General features: G+C 41.1%; 1 protein-coding gene and 1 long non-coding RNA gene across 5 annotated transcripts in view; both read left to right on the forward strand.

Moving 5' to 3' along the window:
- The window catches only part of LOC106731227 (transport and Golgi organization protein 1 homolog), a 48395-nt gene that overhangs the window by 12721 nt on the left and 17739 nt on the right, over nt 1-17935 (forward strand). The window lies entirely within an intron of this gene.
- On the forward strand, nt 1286-17237 carry LOC116668061. Its single transcript, XR_004325139.1, has 3 exons — nt 1286-1296; nt 8724-8732; nt 15049-17237. It is a non-coding gene; the product is annotated as an uncharacterized LOC116668061 (long non-coding RNA).

Here is a 17935-nt window from a genome sequence, read left to right on the forward strand (position 1 = left end):
CAATTCTTTGTAGTATTGTTTAAAGGCTTTGGTGCATACCTCTAAATATTTTTTTTGGCTTTAAAATACACGTGCTGATGGCTAAAAGAAAGCAAGTGTGGATGACTTCTTTTGGCAAAAGATTAGTGGTCTACAAAAATGATGTTATTGGCTAAACTGGAGTTTGGGGTTAATACATGGATTTAATTTGCATGTCTTTCTAAGTCCCTATTGGGGCAGTTAATTGAGAACTGAGTGTATCTTTGATTTCTCCCTATGTTTGCCTTTTCTTTGAATCACAGAAGACATTCAGTGTCTGTTTGTTGAATGAAAAGAAATGAATGATTGAAACCAGCTAACCTAGCTGCCTGGATTAGATGGTCATCCTCGGTGGTGTCAGTTCTCATTTAGAGGTGGAGATGGTAGAATCCTCTTGTCTCTCTCTCCTGACCTGTGCTGGAAAACTGAAGCTGCTTTTCCAGTTTCTCGCTCTTGCCCCTTGTCCTTTTGTGGCCAACCCAGTGCTACTACTTTTACTCCCCTGTTTTTATTGGCACCAACTTAGCTTCCATAGACCCCAAGGTCCTGGTTGACTAAGTTTGGCTAAATGTTGATTTGGAGAGTTTTCATCTGCTTTTGTGTGTAGATAATTTAAAATTTAAGGAGGTCAGTATTTCTCCTACTACAGAGCAGAAGTTCGGGGGAAGTGATAGCTCGACATGTGTAAGTAGACATATGAAATATGTGTTGGCTTTTCTTTTCTCAGTGATGAGAGGACTGGCCAGAAATGTCCAAATGTACAATCCGATGCCGAACAGCCGGGATGTTGGCTGGACCCTGCCCCTGGCCAGTGCAGCAGCACCACGTGTGTGTGCTTCCCTGGCTGGCACGAGGGCCCCAGAACCTGTAAGTACTGTTGTCATCTCAGAGCTGGCAGAAGAATTTTGTAGATTTTACAGCGCTTTCTGCTGTGGTTGCTGGCGCAGGGCAGTAGATGAGTTGATGTGGCCCTGGGTCACATGCACACTCATTTCCTGATGAACTTAGTCTCATGTTTGTGTTGTGCTTGGCAGCCTGTGAGAATGCAGGCCACAAACATGCCTGCGTACAATGCTTAAGTGATTGCTTTTGATGAATTAAATCATAAGGGTATCAATTGTAGGGTTAGTAAACAAAAATGAATTTGGGGAAAATTCAAATGCTATATGAGTTATAGCACTTAGCTATATGAGTTAAAAATCCCCAGTAGTAAATGCAAATCGTTAATAGGACTTGTCAGTATGGGCTTTTATTATAACACACACATCTTTGTTAGGAGTCTACCTGAAAGTTTGCCTTCATTGGCTCTTGACAGATTGCCAATCTACCTTGGTACTATTCCATTTTCTAAGTAGATTAATAACACAGAGAGCAGAAATTACTAATTTGAGTAGGAAGAGTATCAGAACACCTGAGGGAAAGTAAATTTACAAGACTTTATAAAAAGAAGCAGGGACCATGAACAAAAATAAACACAAGTTGAGCCTGTCTGAATGTTGATTTGCATCCTGTTTGTGGCAGGACATGTTCAGACAACACTGCTCTTACCCGCTGCCTGGAGTAGCTATTTTAATAGAGAAACCTCTCCCCAAGAAGTTATCTTAGGTGTACATGTCTCTAACATTTGGGATGCTTTGGGGTCACTATCATAAGCCCTGGATGTTGTGTGTGAAAACCTTCCCCAGGAACCTAAATGGGAGGTTGTTGAAGTTGCTAAGGGTCAAGTGTGAGCTCAAATTTAATGGAGAGGGAATTTATGAGGGTAAATTACATCCAGTGCTGTGGCCTGGGCAGATCTCACGAGGTAGCACAGAGGTTGGCTTCTGCAGTGTCTGGACTCTCAGCCCTTTACTATAAACATTATTATGCTGACTAATAAAAGACTCAGTAAGCATTTGGGTTGTCGACAGACAGAATTTGTCAGGTCCTCCCTTCCAGATTGTGGTGCCAGGAAACACCCACACGGGGCACTTGGAGCAGCTGATTACAGACACACCCTATTCCGGGAACATCATTGCCCTCCACTTGGATGGAGGGGGAATCCCAGCCCTGCCCAGGGCACCAACACATGGGCCTGAAATCCTTTCCACCCAGTTCCCTTGTGACTCAGTGAGGAAGGCTGGACAGGTGGGTGGTGAGGGAGGGGTGCTGAGAGCTGCCTCCACCTTGCGCAGGTGAGAGGAGGCTTGGCACCCACTTCTGCCCGGGTTCCCCACGTTCTCATTCAGGCTGAAGGCCCTCTGGGCTGAGTGAGTGTCACTGGGCCGTTTTCTCATCTGGGACCTTTGTTAAGGAGGTTTCTTCCCTTCTCCTGCCCTGTGGTGGGTCTTCTCACCAAATGGGCACTTTTGAAATGGGAAGGCTTGGCCTCTCTGTTTCATTCAACAGGAAGTGGTCAGAGTAGTTGAAATCCCTTTCTCTCCCAGTCTGTACATTTAGGTTCCAACCTAGTCTCTGTCCCTGAAAGATCAGCACATAACCATAGTTCTGAATGGAGCACTTTATTTTTAAACATTTTTTTATTCAGTTACAGTCAGTTTACAGTGTCAATTTCCAGTGAAGAGCACGATTTTTCAGTTATACATGAACATACATATATTCATTGTCACATTCTTTTTCACTGTGAGCTACCACAACATCTTGTATATAGTTCCCTGTGCTATACAGTATACTCTTGTTTACCTATTCTGCATATGCCTGTCAGTATCTACAAATTTCAAACTCCCTGTCTGTCCCTTCCCAACCCCCTCCCCTTTGGCAACCACAAGTTTGTATTCTATGTTTATGAGTCTGTTTTGTATGTATGTTCTTTTTCTTTATTTGGAGTCCACATATGAGCGATCTCATGGTATTTTTCTTTCTCTTTCTGGCTCAGTTCACTTAGAATGACATTCTCCAAGGAGCATCCACGTTGCTGCAAATAGCGTTATGTTGTCATGTTTTATGGCTGAATAGTATTCCATTGTAGAAATATACCGCATCTTCTTTATCCAGTCATCTGTTGATGGACATTTAGGCTGTTTCCATGTCTTGGCTATTGTAAATAGTGCTGCTATGAACATTGGGGTGCAGGTGTCATTTTGAAGTAGAGTTCCTTCTGGATATTTGCCCAGGAGCAGGATTATTGGGTCATATGGTAAGTGTATTCCTAGTCTTTTGAGGAATCTCCATCCTGTTTTCCACAGTGGCTGCACCAAACTGCATTCCCAGCAGCAGTGTAGGAGGGTTCCCTTTTCTCCACAGCCTCTCCAGCATTTGTCATTTGTGGACTTTTGAATGATGGCCATTCTGGCTGCTGTGAGGTGATACCTCATTGTAGTTTTGATTTGCATTTCTCTGATAATTAGTGATAATGAGCATTTTTTCATGTGCCTGTTGATCATTTGTATTTCTTCCTTAGAGAATTGCTTGTTTAGGTCTTTGCCCAATTTTGGATTGGGTTGTTTGCCTTTTTCTTATTAAGTCATATTGAGCTGCTTATATATTCTGGGGATCGAGCCTTTGTCAGTTTCATCTTTTGCAAAAACTTTCTCCCATTCCGTAGGTTATCGTCTTGTTTTGTTTATGGTTTCCTTTGCTTTGCAGAAGCTTGTACGTTTAATTAGGTCCCATTTGTTTATTCTTGCTTTTATTTCTATTGCTTGAGTAAACTGCCCTAGGAGAATATTTTTGAGATGTATGTCAGATAATGTTTTGCCTATATTTTCTTCTAGGAGGTTTATTGTATCTTGTCTTACATTTAAGTCTTTGATCCATTTGAGTTTATTTTTGTGTATGGTGTAAGGGAGTGTTCTAGCTTCATTGCTTTACATGTGGCTGTCCAGTTTTCTCAACACCATTTGCTGAAGAGACTCTCTTTATTCCATTGTATATTCTTGCCTCCTTTGTTGAAGATTAATTGACCAAAAGTTTGTGGGTTCATTTCTGGGCTCTCTATTCTGTTCCATTGGTCCATAAGTCTGTTTTTGTACTGAATGGAACACTTTTTACTGTTTATGGGTCCACGAGAGAAAGGTAGGAGATGCGGATTTTATCACAAGTGGGGAAACACCCCAGAGAGTGGTGAAAAACCCCTTGGGTACAGTTACTCTGACCTGCTTACAGTTCTTTTATACCCCTTCCACTACCCCCATGCCCACCATGCTTGCAGACAGGCTACTAACTCTGTTGTGTTGATTTATTTAGGACCATGCAGTGGACCGAGGAATGTGAGTCTTTGGGGAGACAACCATCAGCCTGTCCGTGCCCTGGGATCACACTGATGGGCCAGCTCAGCTGCACAGGATCATTTTTTCTCCTACCTTTGGTGACCCAGTCGATAAATATGTGAGTCTGATACTCATTCATTTGAACATTTTGTAACATGTTGCCTGGTTGGAGGGTGAAATTAAGCTTTCTTCTTTAGGAAGTACTGTGATGACAGTTGAGTCTTGTCTCTTGTGTGACAGTATGATAGTGTGTCCTGTGTGACTCTCATGTGACAGTCACATTTTGTATGACTCTGACCTGGCCAATCAGAATCCTCCCCAGCTTGGGGGTGATGACTTGGGGCTATGCTTGGCAGTGCAGTGGGGGCCAAGACTGAGGCAGGAGACCTGGAGCCCCCACTGGAAGTCCTGTGCCTGCGACCCTCCCCCACAGCAGGGGGCTCTGTCACCTCCCTGGTGGTCCTGCCTCCTAGCATCTTGTCCTGGGGCCCTGCTGGGGTCCTCTCACCTGGCCCTGCAATCAGGAGAGTTACCTTTCAGGAGTTCTGTCAGCCTCCTGGGCTTATTTTTCTTCATATTGTCTGCTCACTTTCCTGTTGGTTCTTTGTGTTTTTCTCATACTGATTTGAAGACTTATTTTTAAAATTTCTATTACCCAGAGCCCCTGGGCTCAGAGGCACTGGACATCCGACTAGGGCCAGTGTTGTGCGAGTGCCAGCTGCAGAGGGAGGCCGATGTTGGGCTCCTGCCCGGCCTGTGCATAGTGAGTGCCCTGCAGCCCGGGCTGGACCCAGCCTGGCTGGGGAGGCCTCACAGCCCCTGTGGAGTGGGCAGACCAGGCACAACAAGGCCTGAAGCGTTATTTTTTAATGTTGTGTAAGTTAATCTTTTATTGATTCTTTTCTCCTGTGGATACCCATTTCCTGGTCTGCTGTTTACAGGTTAATTTTACTTTGTTTCTTGCTTACAGACAGAAAAATCTGGTTGATTTTATACTGGTCCTCAATCCAGTAACCATGCTTTAATTCACTTACTAATTGTAAGTGTCTTTGGATTATGGTGGATTTTCCATGCATATAATAATGTCATGCACATACAATGACAGTTTTCTTGCTTAAAATTTGACCTTTATGCCTATTTTATTGTTGTTGTCACTGCATTATTATCCTGACAGTGTCTTCAGTACATATTGAATAGAAGGGGTGAAAGCTGGCATCTGGTTCCAGTTACAGAGAAAACTCTTTAAATATTTGCTCATTAATTATATCATTATTGTTAATGAGTCCAAACTTATTCTGCTCACTGCACAACAGGCCAATAAATCAGAAGACAAGGTGTTGGGGCAAGAAATAGTGACTTTATTCAGATAGTTGGCTGACCCAGAAGATGGTAGACTGATGTCCTGGAGAACCATCTTCTGCAAGTCAGAATTCAGGCTCCTTTTATACTAAGAAGAGGGGGGGAGTTCTTGGTTGTTGCAAACTTCTTAGTGTAGGAATTCTTTGTTCTTGGAATCCTGTGTTCTTTCACCTGTCCACCTGGGTCAGATCATGGTGTTTCTGTAAACCTCCAACAAAACAAATGTTATTTTCTATGTTGCAACTTACTATCTTTATATGATTGGAAACATCCTTAAATATCCTTAAAGGTCAGACCCTTGAGAATAGGCTCTCCTATATATATCAGGCTATTGGCAACATTGTTGTATAAAAGGTGCAGAGCCAGCAAGACTAAGCCTAGGAAACAATGCAGAGGGTTAAAGACAAAGGAACAGATCTAAGGTGGAGTCAGATTTGTTCTTTTCTATTCCATTATTAGTTCACTTAGATAATCAGATTCAGGAAATTGCTTTCTTTCCTTTTGTTTTCTTTCTGGTTCATGGTGTTCAGAGTGTGTTTTTTCCTGTCTGGATTCTAAACATTACTGGACTCATGCTCAATCATGTTAGATTCATTTTTCTGTTTCCTTTCTCTGCACCTTGCTTTTTGCATTTCTGTCTAGTAAAAAACCAGTTTTCAGTCTATTTCTTCCCAAAGAACTTGAACAATACTATTAATGGAATTTATGTTGGTAAAGAAATAAAGATGGCAGTCTTTACTAGAGTTCTTCTACTGCAGGGGGAGGAGTAACTACAGCTGAAGTGACCTGGGTAATTGCAGCCCCCCGCAGGACATGCCTGCACAGTTTCAGGTTTCTGTAAAGCAGAATAGAATTGTCACTTTTGTTTCTGAACAAAAGGCAAGAACTTGCTGTCTTTTTATGTTCCTCTCCTGTGCTGTTTGCATTTTCTTGGACTGCTGAGTGTGTGATTTCTGTACTAGGGCACCTGGACTCTGTGAAACTTAATGCCCGGTGCAGGATGCCTTCTCTTTATTCCCACATTGCTCATCCTAAAGTGCTTGTGCTGACTCATCAGGATGGGGTGTTAGAGCGGACATACGTTACTGTGCGGTAGAGTAAGCCCACCCCCCGCCACCCCCCCTGTCCTCACCCACTCCGGAAATAGCAAGAATAGGACCCAAAGTATATTTTTGTTACAGAACCACAACTAGACAGTTGCTCAGAGTTAATAATAGCGTCCCTCTTCTATGTAGCAAAACAAAACACACACATCAAACCCTCAACACTATTACTGAGCCAATTCTGGATGTGCTGTAGTTCATTTAAGTTTCACTTAGATATTTTTATTTAGCAGGAAGATGCCTAAGAACAATGGAGTGTCCAATTTTTATCTTGTGTGGAGACCAGAGCTACCCTGTGCTGATGCTCTGACCAGGCTGCTGGGGCTGGTGCTGCCACCACGCTGTGACCACTGCCTGTCTTCCTGGTTTTTATTCATCTTATTACAGTTTTCAAAGCATCATTAACCCCGTTCTTTCTCAATACAGCTTTTCAGGATAAGCAATGCAGGTTTTCATATCCTAAGTTTTATATGTAAATGAAAATTGAAGTTCAGAGACTTGAAGTGGCTGGAATCAGAAGTGATTAAGTTGTAAGACGTAGTCTTGTAGGATGAAGGTCTGTGCACTTTTGTTCTGGTTCCAAGACAGGTCTGAGACCTGGCTCTGCCTCTTGCGGTCTTGGGAAAATTGCTTAACTTCTCCAAGCCACAATTTCATTCTTTGTAAAGTTACCTATGATACAGATCTTTTTACGATTGATTGTCTTATAAGTGAGATAATGTGAATTAAGCCCTTAGCACAATCATCACCAAAGGATGTGCCCTGGGTTGCCATCATCATCACCACCACCACCACCATCATCATCATCATCATCATCATCATCATCATCATCATCATCATCATTATTACTACTACTACTACTACTGCTACTACTACTATTACTACTACTACTATTGCTAAATGTTCACATTATCCCAATATATCCTTTTACAAATTGCATAGCAGTTTGGTTTGTTTGTTTTTATTGAGATATAGTAGACATAGAACTTTATATTAGGTTCTGGTAAACAACATCATAATTTGATTTGTATATATATTGTGAAGTGATAACCACAGTGAGTTTAGTTAACTTCCATCATTATATATATTTACACATTTTTTTCTTGTGATAAGATTTTACTCCCTTAGTAATACCAAATATTTTATGTGGTGTTATTACTTATAGTGACCACATTGTATGTGTCATGACCCCACGTTATTTATTTTGTAAGTGGAAGTTTATATCTATTGGCCGCGTTCACCAGTATTGGCCCCTCTTCTCCTCCCCACACCTGGCAACCACCAGTCTGTTCTCTGTATCTGTGAGCTTGTTTTTGGTTTTGTCTTAGTTCCCACCTGTAAGTGAAATCATGCATGTTTCTCTTTGTCTAATTTATTTCATTTAGCATAATGCCCTCAGGGTCAATCCATGTTGATGCAAATAGCAAAATTTCATTCTTTTTGGTGACTTAATAGTGTGTTGTCAGATATATACATGCATACCAGATTTTCTTCCTCCATTCATCCCTTGATGGACACTTCAGTTGTTTCTGTATCTTGATTGTTGCAATCAGTGCTGCAGTGAAGATGGGCATGCAGATCTCCTCTCAAATTAGTGTTTTCATTTCTTTCAGAGAAATAAGAATGGAATTGCTGGATCATATTGTAGCCCTATGTTTAATATTTTGGGAAACCTCCATGTGATTTTATATTGTGGCTCCACTAATTTATATTCCCAACAGTCACAGGTTTCCCTTTTCTCCATGTCTTGCCAACACTTGTTACTGTCTTGTCTTTTTGATAACAGCCATCCTAACACATGGGAGGTGATACCTTGTTGTGGTATTGATTCCTGTTTCCCTGTTGACTAGTGATATTGATCCTTTTCATGTTTTAATCAGATTGGGGTTTTTTGTTTTGTTGTTGTTACTGAGTTGTAGGAGCTTTTTAATATATTTTGTATATTAGCTCCTTTTCGGATATATTATTAGCAGTTCTCTTCTCCCACTTAGTAAGGTACTTTTTCATGTTTTTGTTAATTTCCTTTGCTGCGCAGAAGTTTTTAGTTTGATATAATCCCACTTGCTTATCTTTATTTTTGTTTCCTTTGCTTTTGGTGTCAAATCCAAAAGCTCATCACCAAGATTGATGTCAGGGAGCTTACTGCCTATGATTTCTTATAGTAGTTTTATGGTTTCAGGTCTTACATTCAAGTCCTTCATGCATTTGGAGTTGAATTTTGGGTATGGTAATAAGATAGGGGTCCATTTTCGTTCTTTTGCACGTAGCTATACAGGTTTCCCCACACCACTTAGTGAAGAAACTGTCCTTTCCCCATTGTATATTTTTGACTCCCTTGTTGTAAATTATTGATGATATATGCACTGGTTTATTGATGAGCTTTATTCTGTTCCATTGATACACGTGTCTGTTTCCAAGCCAACACCAGACTGTTTTGATTATTTTCACTTTGTCATGGAAGTTGCTTTCTTTTACAGTTTTGCTAAGAGTTATTTTCATGACTGGTTGATGAAGTTTATTAAATACCTTTTTACATTTATCCTACTTAATCATTATTTTATCATTGCTTTTCTGCTAATGGGATAATTTACAGTTATTTTTGAATCTTGACCAGTACTGTATTTTCCAGTATAGTCTACTGTTATTCTGTTATGTTTACATAATGGCTTAATTCATATAATAATACTTTGTTTGAATATGTACAGCATAGTCCTTTAGTTGTGTGTATAATATATGTATATATTCCTTTTCGTATTCTTTTTTATTGTGGTTTATTACAGGATTTTGGAAAGGTTTTCCTGTGCTGTACAGGAAGACCTTGTTTTTTATTTGTTTCATATGTAGTAGTTTTTATCTGTTGTTGTTTGTATCTGCTTATCCCAAACATCTAATGTATCTTCCTTCTTGCTTTCCACTTGGTAATCATAAGTTTGTTTTTTATGTCTCTGAGTCTGTTCTGTTTTGTAAATAAGTTCACTTGTGGCATGTTTTAAATTCCACATATAAATATCACGTGGTATTTATCTTTCTGTAACCTGCTTACTTAGTGTAATCTCTAGGTCCATGCACGTTGCTGCAAATAGTATCATTTCATTCTTTTTTTTAATGGCTGAGTAGTATTCTAGTGTGTGTGTGTATAAAATATATGTATATATAAAACACTTCTTTATCCATTTATCTGACAAGGAACATGTAGGTTGCTTCCCTGTCTTGGCCACTGTAAATAATGCTGCTTGAACATTGGGATGCATATATCATTCTAATTGAGTGCTTTCTCTGGATAAGCCCAAGAATGGGATTGTTGGGTCACATGGTAGCTCTACTTTTAGTTTTTTAAGGAACATCCATACTGTTTTTCATAGTAGTTGTACCAATTTGCAGTACCACCAGCAGTGTAGGAGAGTTTCCTTTGCCCAATGTCTCCAGCATTTGTTATTTGTAGACATTTTAATGATGGCCATTCTGACTGGTGTGAGGTGATATCTCATTGTAGTTTTGATGTGAATTTCTCTAATAATTAGCAATGTTCAGCATCTTTTCATGTGCCTGTTGGCCATTAGTAGTTTTCTTTGGAGAAATGACTAGGTCTTAAGCCTATTTTGGGGTTTGAGTCATCTGTTTTGTTGTTGTTACTGAGTTTTATGTGCTGTTTGTATATTTTGGAAATTAAGCCCTTTTTGGTCACATTGATTGCAGATGTTTTCTTTAGTGTCATAGTTTGTCTTTTCATTTTCTTTATGGTTTGCTGTGCAAAAACTTTAGAAGTTTGATTAGGTCCCATCTGTTTATTTGTACTTTTATTTCTTGCCTTGGGAGACTGACCTAAGAACACATTGCTGTAATTTATGTCAGAGAATGTTTTGCCTATGTTCTATTCTAGGAGTTTTATGGTGTTATGTCTTATATTTCAATCTTTAAGCCATTTTGAGTTTATTTTTATGTATGGTGTGAGGGAGGGTCCTAACTTCATTCATTTACATGCTACTGTCCAGTTTTCCCAACACCACTTGCTGAAGAGACTGTCTTTTCTCCACTGTATATCTTCCCTCCTTTGCCGAAGATGAACTGTAGGTCTGTGTGTTTATTTCTGGGCTCTCTATTCTGTTCCATTGATCCATATGTCTGTTTTTATGCCAGCACCACACTGTTTTGATTACTGTAGCTCTGCCGTATTGTCTGAAGTTTGGAGGGTCATTCCTCTAGCTTTATTCTTTTTCTTCAATAATGCTTTGGCAAGTCTGCATCTTTTATGATTCCATATAAATTTTACGATTATTTGCTGTAGTTCTGTGAAAAATGTCCTTGGTAACTTGATAGAGATTGCATTAAATCTGTAGATTGCCTTGGACAGTATGGCCATTTTAACAATATTAATTCTTCCAATCCAAGAATATAGGATATCTTTCCATTTCTTTAAGTCATCTTTCATTTCTTGAATCAATGTTTTGTAGTTCTTCATGTATAGTCTCACCTGCTTGGCCAAATTTTTTCCTAAGTATTTTATTGTTTTGGATGTGATTTTTTTTTTTTACTTTATTTTCCTACCATTTCATTGTTAGTGTCAAGAAATGCAAGCTTATTTGTGTAGTGTTAATCGTCTATCCTTCTGCCTTGCCAAGTGTTTTTGTAGTTCTCTTTCTTCCTTCATACTATTCTCTTATGGTTAGTTGATTTTCTTTGTTGTTATATTTGTGTTTCTGTAGTTTGTTTTTATGCATCTAATGTAGGTTTTTGATTTATGGTTACCATGAAGTTCATATACTTTGCTCCATTACAATATCTGATTGTCTTAAAGTGATTGTCATTTAAGGTCATATAAATTCTAAATGATCTACTGTTTTACTCTCCCACCCTTTTTCTTTGTTTTTGATTTCATTTTTTACATCTTCATATGCCTCATATAAGTGTTTACTGTAATTATAGTTGCTTTTACAATTTTTGTCTTTTAGTCTTTGTAATAGCTTGTTTAAGTGGTTAATTCACAGCCATTGCTCCATTTTTGCCCTTAAAGTGGGATTTTCCCCTTCACACAAGTTCTTATTTCTTACTCTGTTTCACATAAAGAAAACCCTTTAATACATCTTGTAAGGTCAGTTTAGGATTGATGAACTCTTAGTTTTTGCTCATCTGAGAAGCTCTTTAACTGTCTTTCAATTGTGATTAATAACTTTGCTGAGTAGAGTAGCCTAGGTTCTAGGTTTTTCCCTTTAAGTAATTTAAATATATCATGACTGTTCCTTCTGGCCTGCAATGACTGTTGAAAAACAGCTGATAGGCCTCCATGACCTCTCCTCGCAACCGCAGTGAAACCACAACTGACTGCTAAACAAGCATCAAATAAAAGACTGGAACCTAGCAAAAAAATCTTCAACTGGAAATATAAGAAGGGAACCACAGCAGGACGGTACAAGAGGCATTCTCATGATATAATCAGGCCCCATACACTTCAGGGTGGCTGAACCAGAAGCTGAAGAATAAATCACAGAGACCTTCCACCGGATTGAGAGTTCTAAACTCCACGTCAGGTTCTGCAGCCCAGGATTCCCGCTTTGGGAGGAGGAGACCCCAGGACATCTGGTTTTGAAGGCCATTGGGGCTTAGCTCTAGGAGTTCCATGGGACTGGGGGAAACAGACTTCATTCTCTTGGGACGCATACACACAACCTCATGTGTGTCAGGTTCAAGGGCAGCGGTAGTGATTTCATAGGAACCTGAGCCAGACCTGCCTGTTGGCTTTGGAAGGTCTCCTGGGGACATGGAGGACACCTGTGGCTCACCCAGGGGACATAAAAGCTGGTAGAAGACATTCTGGGAGTGTTCATCTACATGAGCTTTCCTGGAGGCTGACATCTTGATTGGATCATTAGAACCAAGACCAGCCCCACCCATCAGACTTCCTGAGCCACAAAGGCCTCTAGACACAGCCCTACCCACCAGAAGTCCAGGACCGAGCATCACCCAGCAGTGGGCAGGCACTGGTTTCTCCAGCCAGGAAACCTGCACAAGCCTCTAGTCCAGCCTTATCCACCAGGGAGAAGATACTAGAAAGAAGAAAACAGCAGTCCCAAAACCTGTGGAAGGAGTCCACACACAAGCCAGGTTCCACGCTGGAACTGGCTGGACCTTGGCCCTTGGGTGACAAGAGAGGAGCGTACTGCTGAGACACATAGGACATCTCACACAGAGGGCTGCTTCTTCAAGGTCAAGAAATGTAACTTAACCTACCTAAAAATACATATAGAAAGACAGAATGAGGCAGCAGACAGTATCTCCCAGGCCAAGGCACAAGATAAAATCCCAGAAGAAGAAATGAGTGATGAGGAGATAGGCAATTTATCTGAGAAAGTTTTAAAGTGATGATGGTGAAGATGTTTAGAGAACTGAAGAGGAGTACAGATGCACAGAGCAAAATTTTTAGCAAAAAGTTGGAAAATATAAAGAATACCCAAACAGTTGAAGAATAAAATCACTGAAATGATTTTAATGATCTAACACACTAGAAGGAACCAAGAATAGACTAAATGAAGCAGAACTGATCAGTGAGCTAGAAGACAGATTAGTGGAAATCACTACTGCAGAACAGAAAAAAAAATGAAAAGGAATGAAGACAGTTTAAGAGAACTCTGGGACAACATGGAGCACACTAATATTCGCATTATAGGGTTCCCTGAAAGAGAAGAGAGAGAGAAAGGACCTGAGAAAGATTTTTATGAGATAATAACCAAAAACTTTCCCAGCTTGGGAAAGGAAACAGTCACCCAAGTCCTGGATCAACACAGAGAGGAACACACCAAGGCACATAGTCATCAAAGTGACAAAAATTAAAAATAAGGAGAAAATGTTAAAATCAGCATGAGAAAAGCAACAAAACAACACACAAGGGAACTCACGTAAGGTTATCAGCTGATTTCTCAGCAGAAAATCTACAGACCAGAAGGGGGTGGCACGACATATTTAAAGTGATAAAAGAGAAAAATTTACAGTGAAGAATACTCTATCCAGAAAGGCTCATGTTCAGACTTGATGCAGAAATCAAAAGCTTCACAGATAGACAAAAGCTAAAAGAATTCAGCACCTCCAAACCAGCTTTACAACAAATGTTAAAGGAACTTCTCTAGTCATCAAACCGCAGGAAAGGAACAAAAAAGAAGAGAGCAGGAAAAAAAAAAACATACAAGATTGCTTTGGCTGTTAGGGGTCTTTTATTGTTATACATAAATTTTGGAATTGTCTATTCTAGTTCTGTGAAAAATGCCATGAGTGTTGACAGGGGTTGCATTGGATCTGTAGATTCCTTTGGGTAGATGGCCGTTTTGATAATGTTGTTGCTTCCAATCCAAGAGCACAAGATATCTTTCCATTTGTTTGTATCATTTTCAGTTTCCTTCATTAGTGTTTTACAGTTTTCAGAATATAGGTAACCTCCTTGGTTAAGTTTATTTCTAGGTATTTTGTTGGTTTTGATGCAATGGATATGTTTATGCCAGTTCTAAAATTCTGGGTTTTGAAGTGAAAAAAATAAATGAATAAAAGACCACAAATGGAAAAATACCCTCCTGTCTTATGGGCGAATTGTATTCCATTACCTACATACGGTGCATCTCCTTTATCCATTCATCTGTTGACGTGCACTTGGGATGCTTTCATGTCTTGGCAGTTGTAAATAGTGTTCCTGTTAATAGTGGGGTGTGTGTATCTTTTTGAATTTTTATTTTGTGTTTGGATTTATTCCTTTAATAACTACTTAAGTTTAAAAAGCTAAAGCTTTTTAGAGACAATGAACAGTGCAGGTACATAAATTTGAAAAATATGTGCAGTAGAAAAAACAGCTGATAGGCTCATGAGGGATTTCCTTTCTGTGACACTCCTTTTTTCTTGCTGCCTTCAGAATTCTGTCATTGTCTTTAAATTTTGCTTTTTGAATGATGATATGTCTTGATGTAGGTCTGTCTCAGCTGATCCTGTTTGAGACTCTCTGATTCCTGTGCCTGGATATTCGTTTCCTTCTTCAGATTAGGGAAGTTTTCAGCCTTAATTTTATCCAATGTTTTCTCAGCCTTTCTCTCTCTCCCTGCAGGGGCCCCTGTAATGTGAGTGTTACTATGCTTGATGCTGTCTCAGAAGTGCCTTAAACTCATGTAACAGGCCTTTTCTTCTTGCTTTTTTGATTGGGTGTTTTTCATTCTGTCTTCTGGATTGCTAATGGGTCATCTGCATTGCCTGAGCTTCTGTATTACCTGCAGTTCTCTGATTGGTTCTTTTTTATATTTTTTAAAAAGTTCTCCCTGTGCTCATCTGTTCTTTCTCCCAGTTCAGTTATCATTCTTATTGCTATTGCTTTGACCTCTTTGTCAGGTAAGTTTCTTTTCATTATGGTTATTTTGTTATTCTTTCATTTAAAACGTGTTCTTGTGTCTTCTCATTTTAACTTTCTGTATCTCTGTGAAATTAGGCGAAACAGTTAACCTGCCCCAGAATGAAAGGTGTCCTTGTGTGAGAGCACTCCTGTGCAGTCTTTTGTGCCCAGGGGATTTGTTGGGAAGAGCTGGACCTGAAGTGATCCTGGGCTGCTCTCTTCCCCCGGGACGTGCTGGCAGCCGCTGCAGTGGGGCAGCAGGGCTGGAGTCAGAGGGACTGGAGCCAGTTCCAGGTTCGAGCAGGGGCTTCTCCTCTGCTCCATGACTGTTACCAGCCCTATCAGCGGTGGCACAGGGTCCCGTTGGGCTGGAGCAGGATCTCTGTGGGAGTTGGGTTCTCCTGGGTGTGAGGGCAGTCTCTGCTTTGGTTTGGAATGTGGCTGAGGCCTGAGGGCTTGCAGTGGCCCTTCTGTACTGGTTTTACCTTTTCCCCAGTGTGCACACCTTGGCTAGAGAGTGGGTCGGGGCCAGAGAGATTGGGGCCGCACCACTGAGCTGGCCCCACCCCATCAGGTGTGCACAGGAAAGTGAGTTCTGGTGCTGGCAGCCCCTGTCCTGTGCTAGTACTGTTCCCTGCAGAGGGTGTGCAGGGACACTCTAGCTGGCCGTGACTGCCGGCCGTCTTTCAGAGGCAGGGCCGCACCCAGGCCAGCGCCACTTTCTCCCACGGTGTGCACGCTCACTGGCAGTGGAGGCCTCCGCCTGAGTGGGGAGCAGCACCAGAACACGGAGGGCGGGAGCAGGAGCCTGGGGGAGTCCGGGGGTCCCCCTGAGCCACCCCTGCCAGCCGGCCGGAGCCCCAGGCAGTGTTCAGCCTGCTGTGTCCCTGCCGTGACGGGGAGTCAGCGGGTCTCTGCACAGGCTCTTCAAGAGCAGTGGCTCCGCGTCTTACAGCGCCCCAGCAAGCTCGCTGGTTTTCACCCCAGCTGAGGGGACTCCTCGTCCCGGTGCTGAACCCCGTGCCTGGGTGCCTGACACGTGGTTCAGACCATGACGTAAGGCATGGGTGGTTGTCAGGGCTGGAGCACCGCTGTGACATCATGCTGTCTGAGCACAGATGCCCACAGCTCCTGCTGTGTGTGGCTGGTGGGGAGCCCTGCAGGGAGCGGCTGTACGTCTGTCTGGCACAGACAGATGGGGCTCGTTATGATCATTCCTCATAAAGATAGTATAAGGACAGGATATACCATCTGGTTTTCCAAGGGATTGAATATTATAATGTGTGATGTGCCCCAGCTGCCTAGTGTGAGCAGCATGACTGCAGGTGCTCTGGGTCCAGGAATGCAAACTCCAGTTATGCCCTTGGGAACCAAAGGAGCAGGTCCTAAAGGGGTCTGCTTACTGTAAATGTTCTTACACGTGTCAGTCATAGGGAAACACCAGATTAGGAAATGGATGCTGCCTGAGTTTAGTGTTGAATTATTATAAAGTGTTAAGGAACCTACAAGATTCTGGGTAAAAATTAGTGCAGTGACAAGTGGAAGTGATCCAAGGAGTACATACAGTAAGAAACAGAGTCCTGAATTTAATCATCTTGTCTGATTTTCTCAGTGGGTAGTAAATAATTAGGGTTTTGACTCATGTTGTTTTGATTAAAACTCTAGAATGTGGTCAGTTGTGAAGTGTGAAAGTCTAAGGATGTTTGTAGTAAGGGTACTTGTGATGATACAGTTTCGGGGGTTAATGATTGCTGGGATGGATGAAATCGGCTGGCTGTGTGTGCTGGTGGAAGAAGAGACGTTGTTGATGCAAGTGGAGGCACTAACAGAGAGGAGGCTAGTGAAAAGTAGAGGCTGTGTCAGTTGATTCAGGAACAATAAGCTGATAAGTCTGGTTAATAGGCCATAAGGTTTAGTGTTAATTCAGAGGATATAATTTTTGATAATCATGTTAATTGTATTACTATAATGTTTGGAATAATGAGTTTTAGCCTTGAAGAAGGTTAAGATTTTGTACATAATCAGTACCGCAGGCGCTGGATCCCACAGCTGTTAGTGACGGTCCCGGTGCAGCCGCACAGGCGGGGAGCACTGATGGCAGGTGTTATGCCAGCTCACGTAGAATGGGTGCTGAGTGTGGTGACAGCGGCTGTAATGAAAAATGATGATATTGTGCCATCTGAGCATAGTAATGGGGATGTTAAGTGTGATATATATTAGTATCCATATATAGGATACTGTAAATGCAAAGAGAATAGTAATATAGACTAATGCCATTTGATAATTATGAAGTTAATTATAATTTTATGAGTCAAAATGTTTTTGTTTAAACTAATTATACATTCATTCTAATCCTTTTAAATTCATTCATAGGCTAACCTTATGGCTACTAGTAATGAGATTACAGTTTGTGCCATGTGAAGAGTTTAGTTTTTAGGTTACTCTTTTGAGAGGCTCAGGGTAGGGGTAGGAGGAGGGCAACTTCTAGGTCAAATAATAGGAAAGTAGTGACAACTAAGAGTAAGTAAATGGAGAAGGTGGGCATGCTGTCCCTATAGAGTCACACCCGCACGTGTGTGGGCTTGATTTTCCTGGACACTGACTAGAGGAGGTCAGAGTGCGGTCAGGACAAGCTGTGAGTCTGGTAGTGTATTGGTGAGTGACATCAGTGTAAGCTTTATTAGTGTTTCTCCAGCTACAGGAAAAGCTGTAGATTGGAAGTCAGTTGTTCTACTTAATACTAAAAGAATAAAATGCTCATCGATAGATAGCGATCTATAGGAACAAAATCACACTTTACCTTACCTACAAAATGCACTATCAGGCCACTGACTGAAATCCAAAATAATTAGATGTATAGGGAAATTTTAGTTGGCATAGAAAGCACAGAA

The sequence above is a fragment of the Camelus ferus genome, chromosome 13 (genome assembly GCF_009834535.1).
Source record: "Camelus ferus isolate YT-003-E chromosome 13, BCGSAC_Cfer_1.0, whole genome shotgun sequence".
Taxonomy (NCBI): domain Eukaryota; kingdom Metazoa; phylum Chordata; class Mammalia; order Artiodactyla; family Camelidae; genus Camelus; species Camelus ferus.